We start from the raw sequence: 17684 nt of genomic DNA, 5'->3' as shown, positions 1-17684 counted from the left end.
CTGTTTCCCAGCCTCAAGGAAACAACTCCCAGTGAAATAGGATCTGAGCTTCGTCTGAAATTGGGGTGAGGGGGGCTGTGCTCATGCACCGACGGCACCGCTCGGTCGGTCCAAAGAAGAAAACTGCCTTAGAGGAGCTGCGGCCTCAGAAACTTCTGCACGTGTCCAGCTCGCTATCTGCACGCGCATGTGCCCCCAAGTCTTCTTCTAGCCATCACAGCCGCTCCAGCCCGCGGGTCCGTGACCACACGGCGGAAAGGCCTGGCGTGAGTATTCCACGCTCGTGGCTTAGGCTCGGCGGCTTCTGCAAGTGGTGCAGGAGCTGCTTTACCGTCCCTCTGTGTAAGGAGGAAGCCTCCCTGCGCGTGGCGTGGCGTTCCCAGTCTCCTCTCGCGGAGGGCGGGTGGAGGGGCTGGGCTCACGTGCTCCGCACGTCATTGGCAGTCGAGAGCACTTGGAGAGCGTTTACTCCGATGGCACTCGTGAACGTGCGCTCATTAAAATGAAGGACCCCGTCGGAGAGCCGAGAGCTTTCCACCCCCATGTGTGAAGCTCAGTGCGCGTAGGGACGGCGGGAGGGTCACTGGGGCTCACAGGGGGACTTGCCTTGCTCTAGGAGCCTTTTCTTCAGCACAGTTTCTTACACAGGACAGTACTGATGGGCGAGTTATTTTCTACGGAGGTTGAGTGTTTTATGCGATTTGACAGCCATTTGTTCCTATTACTGTCAAGATGCTGGGCCTAAGACATCAGCGATCTGGGCGGAGCGGTGGGCTTGACGCGGGGAGAGGCGGATCTGCGCCACGGAAGGAGCAGGAAGAGAGGAGCCGGGCTTCCCGGGAGGGGTGGGGCACGGAATGTGCTGCGTGGGTCAGTTTTCTCTCCCACGGTCTGTGGCACGCGGGCAGCACGGCCCATGAGTTCTCTTTCACGATGCCCGACCAGGCTTCTCGCCTTCCCCTATCGCCACTCGTGCCAAGCAGCCAGCGAAGCGAGCGAGGACTCTGGCGATGACCAAGGGCGCCTCTCTTCTCAGCTGTTGTTTGTGGAAGTTGCTCTTCTTCTCCTGGACCCCCCGCAGGGCCCCCGACCTCCAACCTGGTCCCGGGAGAGGCTGAGACGGGAGCATTTGGGGCATGGGTACCGCTGCCCGTCTTCGCTAGGTGAGGCTCTGCGTCCCAAGCAATCCACGCATCCCGGCAGAGAGAAGCGCTTAGGGAAACAGACCGGGTCGGAGGCAGAAGTCGGGGAAGCCCTGTGGAGCTGAGCACCAGGCCTCTGGGCGCGGAGCAGACGGGGCCCCACCGGGAGCGGCCCTGTCCAGAGCTCCACATCCACATCGCCCTGGCACCTGGGAGTCCTGGCTACGAAAGCCCCTCGCTTGCCGGCAAACCACTCGGGCGGCGTCTGCGGCTGGAGAGCCCACTCCACAGGCTGAGGCTCCACAGGCTGTGGCCAGGCCCACACCGCTGACCCGGGGCTGGGAAGAGGCGTCTCCACCGCTCCCGGCCCCTGGAAGCTTTCTGAGGTTTGCAACATTTCTTGGCGAAAGCACAGCCTTAGCAAGGTGGCCAGGCAGGGTCCCGCCCCGGAGCTTAACCTGCCCCGACCGTTGCGTGCTCTCGTGCGCTCTCCATCCATCTCTAAGTTTATCCAGTTCTTACGAGTCGATGTGCAAAATCTGTCGGAAAACCTGCTTTTTGTTTGTTTGTTTGTGTGTTTCCTAAGTGAGGACTCCAGAATGAAAACCAATTGACTGGCGTAGGCGCCATGCTGGATTTGTTTTCAAACGTACGTGGGAATCGTTTTCAAATCTAGGTTGTCCAATAAATCTTTGGGTTGCAGTTGTCACAGTTTTAAATTATAATTAGCAAACAATGGGGTGTAGATAGTTAAAGTTAAAATTTAGTAAAACAATTGTGAAACCAGCACAACTGAGATAACAACTCTTTCCATCCCCACACAGATTCCTCCTGTTCCCAGGTAAATCTCTTCTCCCTTCCACTGAGCAGATTTATGCGATTGCAGATTAGTCTTTTCTAGACTTTCCTTCAAGTTGGATTAAATGTGCCTTTGTTGCTGCTGCTGAACTTACTTGCTTTATTTTAGGTGAGGAACTGGGATTTGAACTCGGGGCTTCGCCCTGGCTGATTTGGTCAATAGAGTGAGGCAAACGCGGAGTCCTTTTTGCTTTCGTTACTCTCAGGATATAATTTCCTCCCTGCTCAGGCAGGCCTGGCCCTTTAAGCTTCCTGATGTAGCCAGGATGACAGACAAGTGCCACCACCTCTGTTGAAACACAATGTTTATTTTCTTTACTTTTGGTCAAAAGCTGGCCTAAACTGGGATTTTCTGACCTGACCTCCCAAGTAGCTAAGATGACAGTCTTAGCATCTGGCTCTTACCATCTTTCATTTAGAACTTGGAGATTCATCTGCCTTATTGGATATTAGTAACTTGTTTTCTTCACTTGACTAGTATTTTTTTCTCTTTTTTCTGGCTGGCCCTGGGGCTTGAACTCAGGGCCCGAGCACTGTACTAAAGGCTAGCCAGTCACTTCCAGCGGTTTCTGCATAGTTTATGGGAGATAAGAGTCTCTCAGGCTTTTCTGCATGCTTTGAACTGGGATCGGCAGAGCTCCGCCTCCTGAGTGGCTAAGCTGAGGGGCGTGAGCCACTGATGCCCGGCTTGACTAGTGTTTGCGTTGGGTTTTGTTTTGCTCTCCCCGTCGCTAGATCCCAGAAAGGAAGCTCCCCTGTGGGTGCCCACGTCTTTCCAGGGAAGACTTTATGTTTTCCTTAGGCAGCGATGGAGGTGTGGTGTGGAGAGGTCACCGGCTCCTGAGGGTCCTAAGCACCGCCTAACACCCGGGGCTCCCCTGTGCTTCCAGCGGCTCCAGGAGCTGGTCCCTAACCAGGCCCGATCGCTTCCGTGTCAGTGATTTTGAACAGGTGAATAGCACCGTGTTTTCTTACCGCCACTTTAATTTGAGTGCCTCTGGTGGCTAGAAGTTTAGAATATTTTTGTCTTGGGATTCGAGAGCCAAATCCAGTAAGATGTTTTAAAATATACATTCGTGTCGACATAGTAATATACGCTCTGTTTATTCTTGTGTCTGTGGAGATGAGAGGTTTGAGTCTATCGTTTTCTTTTGGGTAATAAAATTTGGGGGTTGGTTATAATGGGAAGAATAAACCACAAATTAAATTGTGCCGAGTTTTCCCTCCGGTTTCAAAATAAGTATGTTACTTTAGTGCTATCCTTTGACAACGTTCGTCAGAGCAAGGTCGGCCCTTGGAGTCATCTTGCTCGGGGAGTCTTCAAGAAGGAAATGCTCTGTCCTAGGCTTAGGGCTGCTCAGACTTTTTGCTTCCTCTGCTGTCAGCGTTGGCACACTATGTTTTTCAAGATATTTATTCACTTGATCTCCATTTTCAGACACAATGACACAGAATAAAATAATGCTACTTGGAGCCCTGCTTCAGGTCTGTAGAATCAGTAATCAAAATTGATCTTCATTTCTGGTGTGCCTTTTTGTATTTTATTCCTTTTTTTCTCTCTTCCTAGCAAAGAAGATTTTTCTTCTCCACGTAATACACAGAGACTGAATCTTGGCTTTACACGTTTTCAACTTTTCTTTTCCCATTGAATCCATTTCTTTTCCCTGGCCTCTTCTTTCTATTTGCTTTGGGTTTATCCTGCTCTCTTTGTTTCCTTTCGACTGATGTGCAATATGAGTTCAGTGCTTTAGAGCTCTCTTTTTTGACATAATAGGTAGTGAAATCTGTAAGATTAGCTCGAAATACACTGGACTAGATGCCAAAGATAACTGTAATAAGTTAGATGTATTCTGCAGTAACAAAGTTTAAAATATTTTTAATTTCTCTTATGAGTTTACCTGTGTTCTAGAAGTCATTAAGAAGAATGTTTCGTGATCATTTTAACGTGGTGTTTTCCTAACCATGTCACGTGGGTGCTGTCCTTTCATTCTACTCCAAGGAGAAGCTGTGCCATGCATGATTTTAATTTTTCCTTCTGTCGGTGGTGGGGCTTGAACTCTGGGCCTGGGTGCTGTCCCTGAGCGCTTCAGCTCAAAGCTGGCCCTCTACCACGTGAGCCCCGGTGCTACTTCCGATGTTGATTTTTTACATTTATTAAATCATAATTTGCTTTTCTTTGGATTGAGGTGGTTTCCACCTAGGTCACTGAGGGTGGAACATTGGCTTCAGATACGGCATCTCATTCTCAACGTCAGACTTCTAATTTAAGAAATGAGAGCCTTATGTAGGTGTTGTGAAAGCATGTATACTTATTATGTATTCATATATACGTACGATGTATTTTTAATTCTCTACATCTTTTAAACAAACTGGACAGTCATATTGACTGTTTTCTTTATTGTTTAAAAAATCTGATTCAGGGCTGGGGATATAGCCTAGCGGCAAGAGTGCCTGCCTCGGATACACGAGGCCCTAGGTTCGATTCCCCAGCACCACATATACAGAAAACGGCCAGAAGCGGCGCTGTGGCTCAAGTGGCAGAGTGCTAGCCTTGAGCGGGAAGAAGCCAGGGACAGTGCTCAGGCCCTGAGTCCAAGGCCCAGGACTGGCAAAAAAAAAAAAAAAAATCTGATTCATTCTAGAACCATCCTTCATGTTGTGTGAAATTACTTCTTTCGGGGCACCACCGTCACTGGCGAGGGTCCGCATAGCCCCACTCTTACCAGAGAATAAACATGCACACTCCAAATTAGCTCATGATATAATTCACTGAATACAATTATGACTTAAACAATTCTTATTTTATTCATGAGAATTTAACTCATGCATAGCTATAATAATTGAATATCATGTCTATGTGGTAGAAGTGTTTATAAATATTTATAATTATACCCTTTCAGCTATCTATGTAAATTCTTCAACATAAAAATATAAACAGACTTTCAATATTTAACAGTTTGTTTTGATTGACACCCTGCTACTAGTTAGGCTGCTATTGTTTGTCCCCAAATAAATGTATCCACTTCTTGTCTCCTAAAGTTAAGTCCAAACAAACTATAGACAGTTAATTAGCATGTGCAAAATGATATGGATATTGTAATTAGTAAGACATTCCCCATTTCCCAAGGACTTCTGCCTGGAAAAGGAAAGAAGACATATTAGTGAATCAGGTCAACGATAGTCTTAAGATCCTTTCCAGGAAACATTTTGTTACTTCCCGGAGAGCTAGAAAAGATCCAGAAGAGGGGACAACTGGATGTCTTTGGTCGTCAAACCAGGCAGGCTTTCCGTGCCCACCAGCGGTGCACGGGGGCTTCGTGGAGATGGGACTGGAGACAGCGCTCTGGATGCCTTTGCCTAGGGCAAGGGGCGTTAGAGCCTGATGTCTTCCTTAGCTACTACCGCATGGGGCGGTTCAGAGGAGTGACTTCATAGGAATAAAAGCAAAATACACCGTCACTTGGAATGGGACGTGGGTCCTGATGCTCAGTACATGCACTATCCAAGTTCTTCATTGAGATGATGTTCACTTTAGGCATGCGCGTGGCTTTCCTTTTATTACCTCCATTCATTCAGTGGCGTCATATAGAACAACAATTAATCCTTGTGAAACCAGTGATGTAGACACTCCACATCCCCCTCCCACACAAACTAAGACAAAAACATCCTTTCATCTCATATAAATTGAATCCAGAACAAAAGGGGAGTGAAACTCACACAGGGTGTTTGTCATTTAATATTTGTTTGGCACCCCCATCGGGAAGGAATGCCTGAGCAGAGAGGTAAATAGGTAAATCCTTTTTTGAAATGGAATTGCATTATTTTAATCCCCTCTTGGTATTACTGAAGCTGGTGCTATCTCTGCTAGAAATAAAATATGGATTTGTTCCTGTGTTTCCTTTGTGAAGAATTTATTCTGGCCCACGTTATCTATTCCACTACACATCTTGTATTTTATATGACATGCATTAAAAGTAAGGTATGACCGAAGACCTGGTGACATTTTTCTCTCTGCAGTGAAGTTAAAAATATGTGTTTGGGCCTCTCCAGCATTCTAGAAGAGTGGGGATGCTATTTTCCTCCAGTTTTCAAAACAATGAAACCACATTTTGTTTCTACTAGTTTAGTTCCAGTAATGCTCGATTGAAATTTAGAAAATAATTTAACTCATTCCCAAGGCAAGTCTTCTGGCTACAAATCTCAGAAAAGGAACATCAAAAGCCTCTCTGCTGGATATAAGGGAAGCCTATGTACAAGGTAAGAGTAATCCAGAAACAAATACAGGCATAGTAGAAGGAAAGCCTTCTCTCTAAGCCCTTTGGCTCCTGAACTCAAATACCAATCAGGCCCACCTGTGACAGTGGTCACTGGATAGACCTTCCTTGTTTTTGCTTGTCTATTAAATCCTTCAGGAGTATCCATTGCAGAATGTCTTACCTTGGGTCACTGGGAAAAACAATCTGTTCATCAAAGGAAGCTGATGTTACAGAGTCTCAGGTCTCTTCCCTTTCCTGGGTTTCAGGATGACTTCAGAAGAGGAGCTCCTATTGGTGCTTATAAAATCTGACCTTGAGCTCCCTGAGATGGTCTTACCAGGGGTCAGGAGGTGGGGTCATTTGGAGAGGGGAGATGGGAGTTTCTTTTTCCTTCCTTCCTTCCTTCCTTCCTTCCTTCCTTCCTTCCTTCCTTCCTTCCTTCCTTCCTCCCTCCCTCCCTCCCTCCCTCCCTCCCTCCCTCCCTCCCTCCCTTCCTTTCTTTTTTACTATTATCTCTAAGTAGTTGTACTGCCATTGGGCAGTGCAGTTCAGGACTATAATATAGCCTGGTCAATGTCACCCTCTCCCCGTTCCTTCCCACCCTCCCTCCCAGCCTCACCCCTCCTAGCTGGCTGTGTGAATCACACAGAAGTCAGGGGAGGAGCTCAGGTCTAAGGCAGGGGAAGAGTCGAGAGGGAGCGGGGCGGGCAGGAGCTCTGCAGTGGGGCCAGCCTGAGCTCAGGGCGTCACTTCCTGTCTGGGTGACCCTGCGCTTCCTGTCTGGGTCTCCCTGTGGGTCATCTGGCTGGGAAGGTCTGGAGGGGCCCTTCCCCCGGAGAGATCCCAGGTGATGGAGAGTTCTGAGTGGCTTGTAGTGGTGACTTGGTAGCTTTCCAATTGCACAGTGCGTTCTGTTATGATGACGCGAATAATAGGCAGGGCCTACACGGGAGCCGTGGTGGGGGTTGCTCTTGAAAGCTAACCCCTCCGGGCTGGCAAGCACCGTGCCGTGCATCTGCCATGCAGGAGAATTCTGTTTTGCCCAACAAGCGCCCTTGCAATGCGGGTGGCACGTGCCAGCCTGTTCTGCGGAGGTTTCCTCGGGGCCTGTGGGCGGCCATGAGGTGTGGGGTGAGGAGGGGGCTGGGCGGGGTCCTCGGGCGGAGGGGGGGCTCTGGGCCAGTCTGAGAGGTGGCCGGGGCAACCAGCACCACCTTTATTCAGCCTGCGTCGAGTGTCTTTCCTCAGCCAGGAATCGGTCACGTGAAATAAACATCATGGGGTGTGTCTAGTCCTCCGTTTTTGTTCCGTCTTGTCCCTTCAGTGGATAAGGGCCTGTAATGAGACAGTGGCATCCTGGGGATTTATGCAAAGAATTAACGGAGGGTCGTGGTCCGTCACCACTGAGTCTCCCAAGTGACATATTCCCAGATGTAAATGCTGTCCACATAAAGCGACAGAGGGAGCGTTGCTTCCGTTGAGAAGGAACGGGACGTTAAGTATTTTCAGAAGGCTAGTTGAGTCTCCCGCCAGCTCTCCGTCTCGTCTTCCTCTCTTCGTCCGCTAATGCGTGGCTTCAACCCGGGGTGTTACGCACTCGCTGAGCTTCATCGTTCACGGCTGTCACGCTAACGTCTGAGACACAACCCGCCTTCAGCGTTTTGCTGTCTGATTGGAGTTTTGGGTCGTGAGGATTGTTCTGCCTGGGTGACTTTGAACCTCATCTTCAAACCTCAGCTCCTCAGGAGCCAGCATTGTCGTCACGAAGCGCCGGTGTCTGGATCGCGTTTCTCAGTTAAGGGTTCCATCTTCACTTTGTTGAGTAAGAAGTAGAGTTCCGCCACTGGTACTCACTCTGGGAGAAAGCAGACGCAGAAGAGACACGAGTTCTTGGCCTTCTTTTAGAGCGCATATCCTCATGAACACAGCAAACTCCATGGAAAGAGTAAGCAAGCAAAGGATCCGCTTCCCGAGCGGGGCCCAGTGGCCGTGGTCTCCCGGGGTCTGGAGCTGTGCCAGGCTGCCCAGAGACGAGGCCATGTCTCCTGAATACTGAGAAGGGTGGCAAAGACGCGCGGCCATGTCCTCCCTGTTAGGAACCTTCCGTGGGGCTGCACTAGCTGGGATTTCCTCTTCTGTTTTGAATTTGCCCATTTTTTTTCAACGTTATTGTTACCGTAAAGGTGATGTACAGAGGGGTTACGGTTCCGTAAGTCAGGAAATTCGTTCCTTTTGTTTTAAACTGTGTCCCCTCTCCCTTCATTTACTCCCAGTTTTTTCCCCTCTGAAAATTATTTTTTTTTCTTAAAATCTGCTTTAATTTCCGTACTTTAATGAAGGGAAGAAGGTAATGAAAATTAGACGTTTGGGCGATTCTGTTTTTTAAAGTTCATCTGCTGTACAGAAGTGTGAGCAGTAGCTTGAATAAATCAACAGGGCAGGGCAGCAGGTGGGATTTAAAAAGTAAAGCTTGTCTTAGATCCCACAGGAATTTTAAAACATGCTTCAAAAAGTTTTTTAAAAAAACATATAATTAAAGGCATAACATCTATTATTTCAAAAACAACCCGCTTGAACTACCACAATTAATGAACATTTGAAAACAAATCAGCCCTAATGTGTGGAACACGAAGGCCCCTCTCGAGAAAGCAAATGAAAAGAAAGCTTCTTTGAATCAACCGACTGCTGAAAAGGCCCGTTGTATTTGTCATATCCAAGGTAATGTTCAAACAAACAGTAATTTAAAAATCAAACAGCCAAGAGAAAGAGAGAGCGAGAAGAAGAAGAAGAAAAAGATGAAGAAAGGAAAGAGCAAACGAGCTCAGATACCTAAAGTGGACTTGCCTTGCGCGTGCTCCATTGGCCTCTGGGAAATCCTGCGGGTAGAGGCGGGTGGCGGCCGTGTGTCCAGTAGCTGCCCATACCCACGGGAGCGTTCCATCCAAGGCGGTGGGTGGAGCGCTTCACACGTGCAAAGTCAAGAGAAGCACAGGCAAGAAGCAAGAGTGGAGTGGTGCTTGTTCGAGGTCGCAGGAAGGAGGGCATGGGAGGGACCCCAGCCCCCCCCCCACGCCTCCCTGCGGGAAAGGGAGGGGGGAGTTTCACCCAGGCAGCGTGGACATTTATGCGGGAAAGCACCCGAGGCTGGGTGGTTCTGACCCTGCTATTTGTGAGGTCACGCTGCGGAAGGAAGACAGTGGATGGGAACCACTCGTGTACCCAGCGTAGTTGCGGAAATCAGATTCATTATGAAGAAGATGTACAGGAACAGAATGGAGACGGTCAGGTGATCGGCATTGTTCACTGACGTGGGGTTCCACTTCAGCGTTGTGTTCTTTAAACCAAAGCAGACTCTTCTAGAACATCAACAAAACCCAGTGATTTGAGGACTAAAGTGGATGCAAGGACATTATCTGTTTTCATCTGGCTTGTTCCCTAGGAAGTACTCTTGGGTCTGAAAATGTGTTTGATTTGAATTTAATTTGTATCCTCAGAGTACTGGAAGCCTAGAATTGATCCTCAAACATTGGTTGAATATAAATTTTTTTAAGAATTGAAAAAAAAGACACATTTGTCAAGTATTGAGTACTGTGGCTAATTTGTAATTTGAAGTTGGAAATTACCACACAGGAGATGATTCTGATCGCTCTCTTTCTCTTTCAAATCAGCCATGGGGTCTGACCTCGGGGCCTGGGTGCTCTTCCTGAGCTCTTTTTACTCAAGGCTGGAACTCTACCACTTTGAGCCACAGTGCACTTCCAGTTTTCTGGTGGTTAATTGGAGATAAGAGTCTCACAAACTTTCTTGCCTGGCCTGGCTATGAACTGCAATCCTCAGACCTCAGCCTCCTGAGTATCTAGGATTACAGACGTGAGCCACCAGCACCTGGCTTATTCTGAACTCTTCAATTGGGAAGTTGGGTGATGTTTCTTGGGACCTGCTGTCCTGGTCAGCATGCTCCTCTGGTCTTCTAACCTTCATCCACGTAGAAAGTAAAGACCACCTAGAAAGAGTAAAGACCACAGCTGCGGGGGGCTGTGTTTGAGCCCATCCAACCGCGAAGTAACCCTGCTTACTCCCATGTGAAGAAATGATAGGAGTTGCCTTCGTAGGGTCTGTGCAACGTGTAAACTATGTGCCTGATTCTCCCATGCCTACATTTCTTCTCTATCTGCGATGCGAATCCAGGGTGAGGAGAGATCTGCGGGAGGTAATTGCTTCCTCTTTTCATTGTGCCCCATTTATTTCATGTCATGAAGTTACAGAGGCGCTAATAGTTTATATGGGTTTGTGGATCTGGGGCCAATAGGAAATTTTTCTTATCTGAAAATAAATGTGCAGTCATTAGGATCTACCAATTCTAATTTTCAGGTTAAATTGCTTTGCAGTACAAGTATGATAGTTTTCAGATAAATCATAGGACATTAGAACTTATCAGAGTGCTTTGAGAGGGGTAAATGAGTTTTGTTCTAAGGACAACATGTTGTAGCTTCAGAACTAAGTTGAAAAAATGCTGAATGTTGCCTTGTGCTTACTAAGGTTTCCACATCTTAAATTCTGTAGATATTCTCTTCAGTGAGAAACTTTTCATCTTTGCAGTGGAATTGAGTTTAAGAAAATGTTGGCTCTTTATAGACTCGCGTGTGTGTGTGTGTGTGTGTGTGTGTGTGTGTTTTGTGATATCACATTCACTCAGTCTACAGCTGCTGCGTCCCGTGTCCTTACATTGTGTGTCTGTGTTCTAAGTCATTTGCGTATCCAATTCACGGTCAGTCGACTTGGCTTGTTTTCTATGTGTCTTAGTTCTGTGCCATTGTGTTCTTATGTTCTGTATGCCCTGTGTGTGTGTGTGTGTGTGTGTGTGTGTGTGTGTGTGTTCTGTGCAAACAAACTATAGAAAACTTAGAGAAAGTATGTGAGCCTCATGCAAATGCGGTTTCTGTATGTGAGGTGCTGTGTTCCGTCCAGGTTCTGGCCCTGCATTCTGTGTGGTGCGCTCCTCTGTTTTGTATGCTCGCTGTGTCTGTGTTCTCAGTTCTTCTGTGTGTCTCATCTTGTGTTATGCTCATCAGCGCTCCGTCTCCGCAGGAGAGCGCAGGGTCTTCGCAGAATCAGAACTAGGAAGATAATGCTAGTGGCTGGCTGGGCCTTGGGTTATGGCTGGACTTGTCTCAGACCCTCCTTTCCTCTACTTCACCTCTTCTGAACACGCACCCTGGGAAGGAAGACCAGCCCTGCTCTGAGACTAGATTTTCTACAAATTTCCAGCCCTTGCTCATTGTGCACATAGGAGTGAAACTCCAGCAGAGGAGGCAGCTGGCCTTGGCCCCGTGGCTGGAAGCTGCAGTGCCCTTCACTGCTTTCAGACACATCCTCCTGCGTACCTCACCTCCCATGCTGGTAATGTTCCTATTTTATCAAAATGCCTAGAGTCGTGGTCCTTATTGGCCTCTCTGTTCTCCTATTTGTTTACCAGTAAACTGTCAAATCTTTGCTCCATCCATTATTGATGACTTATAATAATTTTTCACGCAGCACTTCAAATGTCTCATTTTCCTTGTTTTACGTGAGAAGCCCTGGCAATTAAACCCTGTAAAGGAAAGGAAATACCCTCCCATGCTAAATTAGGAGCACAGGTGCCGATGGAAGAAGACCACGTGCCTTCAGAAATAACACTAGCACAAGACAATGTCCTACAGGAGCCCCAATCTTCATGTGCATTGCTATTAAGAACGAGAAAGGAACGTTGGGAGAGGAGCTAAATTAGCCCTCTGTCTTCCCTTTTCTTCTCCTATGAATGATTCACCGTTTTCATTTGACAGAAAATTCTTTTGGGTGCCTGTAATTTATGAAGGGTTGCCAGTCAAACCTTCTGGAAGTCACTTAGCAAAGAGAAAGTGAGGAAGGCCCGCCCCCCGTGGGTGGCCTGTGGACTTCACGGGCGTGAGCTGACTTGACACGTCCGCACACAGGAGAGCAATGGGAACGGTTTGCAAGCCCGGGGAAGGGTTTGGATTTAGAGGCAGCAACCTCAGGTTCACAGACCTCCGCCATAAGCAGGGTCACCCCAAACTGCCTACATGTTCTCGAGGTGTCCTTCAAGTGCAAGGACAGACATGAAAGACGGGGACCATGCAAGCGGGCCTTGCCAGACTTTTCCTCTGCCGCAGAGGCTGAGCAAGACTCGTTGCTCGGGTTGCCACGCAGATGCCACCTTACCCACGCCACAGGTGGTGCGGTCCTACTCACACGCGCGGCATGCATTTAAATAAACTCAGCTCGTCCCTAATCTCCTTAGGGAAGATCAGTGAACTCTCAGTGTGCGTGCGTGCGTGTGTGTGTGTGTGTGTGTGTAATTCTTAGATCAATGTGGTGCTTTTGTAACCCAGTGCAACCTAGCACTTAGAGGGAGAAGTGTGGGTTAAGGTTGGTCCTGGGCAAAATCATGAGACCTCGTCTGAAAAATAAACTAAAGCAAAACTGGCTGTGGGAGCCGGGCGGGAGTCAAGTAGTAAGATGCTTGGGGCTCAGAATTCAAACGCCTTACTACAGGGAGGGAAAGAAGGAAGGGAGGAAGGAAGGGAAGGAGGGAGGAGGAAGGAAGGAAAGGAGGAAGGAAGGAAAGGAGGGAGGGAGGGAGAAAGGAAGGAAGGAAAGGAGGGAGGAAGGGAGGAGGAAGGAAGGAAAGGAGGGAGGGAGGAGGAAGGAGGGAAAGGAGGGAGGAAGGAAAGGAGGGAGGAAGGGAGGAAGGGAGGGAGGGAGGAGGAAGGAAGGAAAGGAGGGAGGAAGGGAGGGAGGGAGGGAGGGAGGAAGGAAGGAAAGGAGGGAGGAAGGGAGGAAGGGAGGGAGGGAGGAGGAAGGAAGGGAAGGAGGAAGGAAGGAAGGGAGGGAGGGAGGAAGGAAGGAAGGAAAGGAGGGAGGAAGGGAGGGAGGGAGGAGGAAGGAAGGAGGGAGCGAGGGAGGGAGGGAGGAGGAAGGAAGGAAAGGAGGAAGGAAGGAAAGGAGGAAGGAAGGAAGGAGGGAGGGAGGGAGGAGGAAGGAAAGAAAGGAGGGAGGAAGGGAGGGAGGGAGGAGGAAGGAAGGAAAGGAGGGAGGGAGGGAGGAGGAAGGAAGGAAAGGAGGAAGGAGGAAAGGAGGGAGGGAGGGAGGGAGGAGGAAGGAAGGAAAGGAGGAAGGAAGGAAGGAGGGAGGGAGGGAGGAGGAAGGAAGGAAAGGAGGAAGGAAGGAAAGGAGGAAGGAAGGAAGGAGGGAGGGAGGGAGGAGGAAGGAAAGAAAGGAGGGAGGAAGGGAGGGAGGGAGGGAGGAAGGAAGGAAGGAAAGGAGGAAGGAAGGAAAGGAGGGAGGGAGGGAGGGAGGAAGGAAGGAAAGGAGGAAGGAGAACAGGAAGGACAAATGGAAGGAGGGGAGGAGGGAGGGAGAAAGGAAACATTTAAACGCCATTTAGTTGACTCGGACAATAATATTAATTCCTTGGTGGCACAAGCTGTTTGCTCTCGTTACTGCTGAATGCATGGGGTTTAATAGAAAACAAAGGTGAGTTTAGTATCAATTCAGTACTTTTTAATCTCTTTACCTTATTATGGAAGGCACCTTGTAATCACTTAATAGATCAGGGCTAGGAAAGATCTTCAGTAGCATCGGTTAGGAGTTCATCCTAGGAAAGATAAAATTGAGCTAGGCAGAGGCCGCGGTGGCAGGTTCGGGGTTTGGCCCTGGCTCTCCTGGGGCGCGGTTTCTCCCCTCCCGGTGCATTAGACGGCGGAGCTCTCCCGCGCCGGTCCACCGCAGAGCCCGCCTCGCCGCGGCGCTCCGACGCTGCTCTCCGCGGCGCCCGCAGCGCCTGGGCCGGCGGATGAGCTCCCTCACCCCGGGGGGACGGCCCTGGGCACCGCAGGGCCCGTGGCCACGGGGGTGCGCGGGCCCCGGCCGTGGCTGGTGGGCCGTGAGCCCCCCCTCCCCAGCCAGCCCTGGGCGTGGTGGTGGCGGCGGCCCCGGTGGAGACGGTGGAAATCCACGCGGCGTGACGCCCATCGCACGCGCACCAGCCACGGGCCTGGTGCTGCCACGTGTCGGGAAGGCTGGAGCCTCACCCCACGGTGGCCGCCACCCCTGCCCGGCGGGGCGACAATGCCCCCCCCCCCCCGCCCCATGCACCCCCGGCCCCCAGGGAAGCCCCGGTTCCGTGGAACCCGGGTCGGGAACCGCGTGGCTCCCACGCACCGTGGATGTGGCTTCACGCGGAGAGAGAGGCCGCGCGTGTCAGTCGTGCTAGGCGTCCAGTCAGGGAGCCCAGCAGCTCACGAGGAGCCCGGGGTGTGCACGCGTGTGCTGGCCCCGGCTCCCGGGGCCCCGCCGAGCTGCCCGCCGCCCGCCCCGGGCCACGCGCAGAGCGAGGAGCCCGCCCGCCATAACGCGCGGGCTGTGCCGGGAACGAGCCCCACGCGAGCGGAGCTCCGAGGAGCCCGGGGGCCAGGACCCGGCTCGGGATTCGGGCGAGCACGGTGGGGAGAGGGCTGAGCTCGGAGCGCACCTCCGCGGGCGAGTCCTACCCGGGCCGGTGTTCTGAAACGTGCAGGCGGAATGCGGAGTCCTGGGCGCTTTCAAGCACAGAGCCAGGGCGTGTGGCTGAATTTGAATTTTCCAAAATTACCCACAAGGATGTTGAGCAAAAGCATTAACACCCAACCTCATACAAGAAGCCATTGGGAAAGATAATGAGTAGCTCGTTCCTATGGCCTTGCACTTGGAGACTCAGAACCCTACGATTAAAAAAAGAATGCTTTTTTAAGCGAGATTTCCTGTTAACAAGCGGAAGATTTAGAAGCACGTAACATCTCATTGATCCGTAGGTGCTACGGTCATAGTCAAGTCCCTGGCAACCTCCGGGGAAAGCTAACAGGACAGGCAAGGGTGTGCAGGCCCGTGGGTTCCTCTTCCTCCTGGTGGGGACTCTGGTCTCAGTCTGGGCCTAGGTGTTGCCTGTGCTCAGAAGCAGGTGGTGCGGCTCCCTCTGCAGGAGAACCGGACCGAGACAGCCAGGTCTTCACACCTGGTGTCTGCTTGATTTTCTTCAGCCACCATTCACAGGAAAGGCTTCAGTCAACCAAAGCTGGAAGTCTTAAGGCCAATTACCCCCGTCTAGTTTCTTCATTATAGCAGGAGTTATCATGAAATTGGTTTACTACCCAGAAAGCACACTTGGAATATCCACGTAAGGGAAATAAAAGTCATCTGAGTCAAGGGTCACAGTCATCAGTAAACCAGAATGGAACCGTCCGGGTCCCCAGTGCAAACAGGCCAGCCTGTAGTCGAGAAGCACATATATTATTCCTCATTATATACTGTTCATTTAGGAAACTTAGGAACATCTGGAATTCACAAAAGAAGTGTCATTTTTTTAAAGTAGTTCTTCCACAGCATATTTAGAATGTGTTGTTCCCTGAACCATTCAACTTTGTATTCCCTTTCGACCTTTCTTGGTAACGAAACTAATGCAAATCTCCCAGTGAGATTTCTTGATTAGAATTTTAGCTGAGGTCATAGAAATGAAAGAAAATCCCAGCCTGAGAGCCCTGGCATATCATTCCAAGGTCATTTTGGCTAAAATGATTGCATCCACTTTATTTTCATACTTTGCACTAAGCATTTTGCAAAAGCAAGTAAAAATAAAGGGGGAGTCCTTGAACTTTTTCTGGGATTTCACCTTGTATTTTACCCATTGTTCTTTATGAAAGAAAGGTTAATACTTGCCTTTATAATTTAAGAAATGTTTCTTGGGATCTTGCAAAAATGTACATTTGGCCATTCCTGGGGCTTGAACTCACGGCCTGGGCACTGTTCCTGAGCTTCTTTTGCTCAAGGCCAGCACTCTACCACTTGAGCCACAGGACCGCTTCCCACTTTTTCTGTTAATGTGGTCATGAGGAATCAAACCCAGGGCTTTATGCAAGCACTCTACTACTAAGCCACATTCCCAACCCCTACAACATACTTCTAAGTAGATTTAGTGTACAAGATTTCAATCTCAGTCTTAAAAAATTGGTAAAAACAGACTTCTTTAAATTAAAGTGTAGAAACCGCAACCCCCACTGTCTCGCGTGGGAGTCCCGACCGAGGAAAGGAAACTGCTGTCGTCTTCCAAACAATTCAATAAATAAGAACAAAATAATCAGAACTCTTTCTTTGCCCATCTTCATGATCAATGTTTGTTTCTTTCAACATGAACTTTTCTCAGAAGAGCTGTAGTCAGACCCAATCAAAAACTTCAAACCGCATTACTCAGAGGAAATTACCACAATAACAAAGAATTAGCAAAGACAGGGCTGTATTGACTCTGGAAAATGGTATTCATTTCAGAGTTAATTGCAAATTATTATAAATGCTTTTCTTTTCACGAAGAAATTGTTTGATGAGAAACCATTACTCCTAAGAAAGAGTACCCTACATGTGCTACACAAATATTGTTATGTCTACACTGTAAATAATTCACATAATGGCCTACATGTCAGCATTTGTTCAGACACAAACGAGTCATTCTAGAAAACACTATCTGGGGCTCCCCCACCAGCCTCCACGATGGAATCTTCTAGAAGCAAAGCCCGGGCTGTCCCCCGACCCAGGCACCTGGGTGGTCCTGGGCAGTCCGGAAGGAAGCAGGCTGAGGCCTGCCCTCTTCCCTGCTTTCTTCCAGGACGTTCAAGGTCCTGAACTCTGGGGTACCAAGCCTAAGGCTCCCGCAGATTTGTTCATTGGGGGGCCCCCTGGATGCTGGGGGGCTCTCGTCACTGTCGCAGAGCCTTCGAGGGGAAGGCGGCTCCGTCACAGTGGCTGAGGCAGGGCGGCCCAGGCAGGGGGGGATGGGACGGGGTAGAGGCCTCGGGGTGGTTCCGTTCCTGCCGGGGAGTCATGGCAGAGTCCAGCGTCGAGCTGGGTGCGCAGGGACCAGGTGCTGAGACGGGAAGTGAAACTCACGGACGCGCTTCGCCCTGCGTTGTTCTCTGCGTTGCTTGCGCACTGCGGTTACCTGCGGAGTTTTACCGGTCACCACTTTCTGCGCTATTTATAACTGAAAGTGAATCCGAGACTCTAAAGGCAGCAGCGTCTTTTATTTTGCATTTGCAGTCAGTGGCCATTCTCTCGTGCTTAAGGCAGATGAGACGGGATGCCGGAAGAGCTCGCACTAGAACTCGCGCCGTTATGTGGGATTTTGTGACAATCACAAAAATGTAGCGATCGGGGACGTGTCTGACGAGTTCACGCGCGATGGAAGGACGGGGCGTAGGCGGGGCCACACTCGTGCGTGCGAGTCTGCAGCCACCGGCCTTGCCTTCCAGCCCCGATGCCTCGTCGGCTCTGCAGCGTCTCCACTTTCTCCTGGACGCGGTTGAGTGTGACATGGTGAGGGTGTTCACCCCCTGCTCACTCTGAC

General features: G+C 49.8%; 1 protein-coding gene across 1 annotated transcript in view; it reads left to right on the top strand.

Annotated features, from left to right (window-relative positions):
- The window catches only part of Csmd1 (CUB and Sushi multiple domains 1), an 874507-nt gene that overhangs the window by 191655 nt on the left and 665168 nt on the right, over nucleotides 1–17684 (top strand).

The sequence above is a fragment of the Perognathus longimembris genome, chromosome 21, assembly GCF_023159225.1.
Source record: "Perognathus longimembris pacificus isolate PPM17 chromosome 21, ASM2315922v1, whole genome shotgun sequence".
NCBI classification, from domain to species: Eukaryota; Metazoa; Chordata; class Mammalia; order Rodentia; family Heteromyidae; genus Perognathus; species Perognathus longimembris.
Note: the sequence above shows the minus strand (reverse complement) of the source record. Positions and strands in the feature narration are given on the sequence as shown.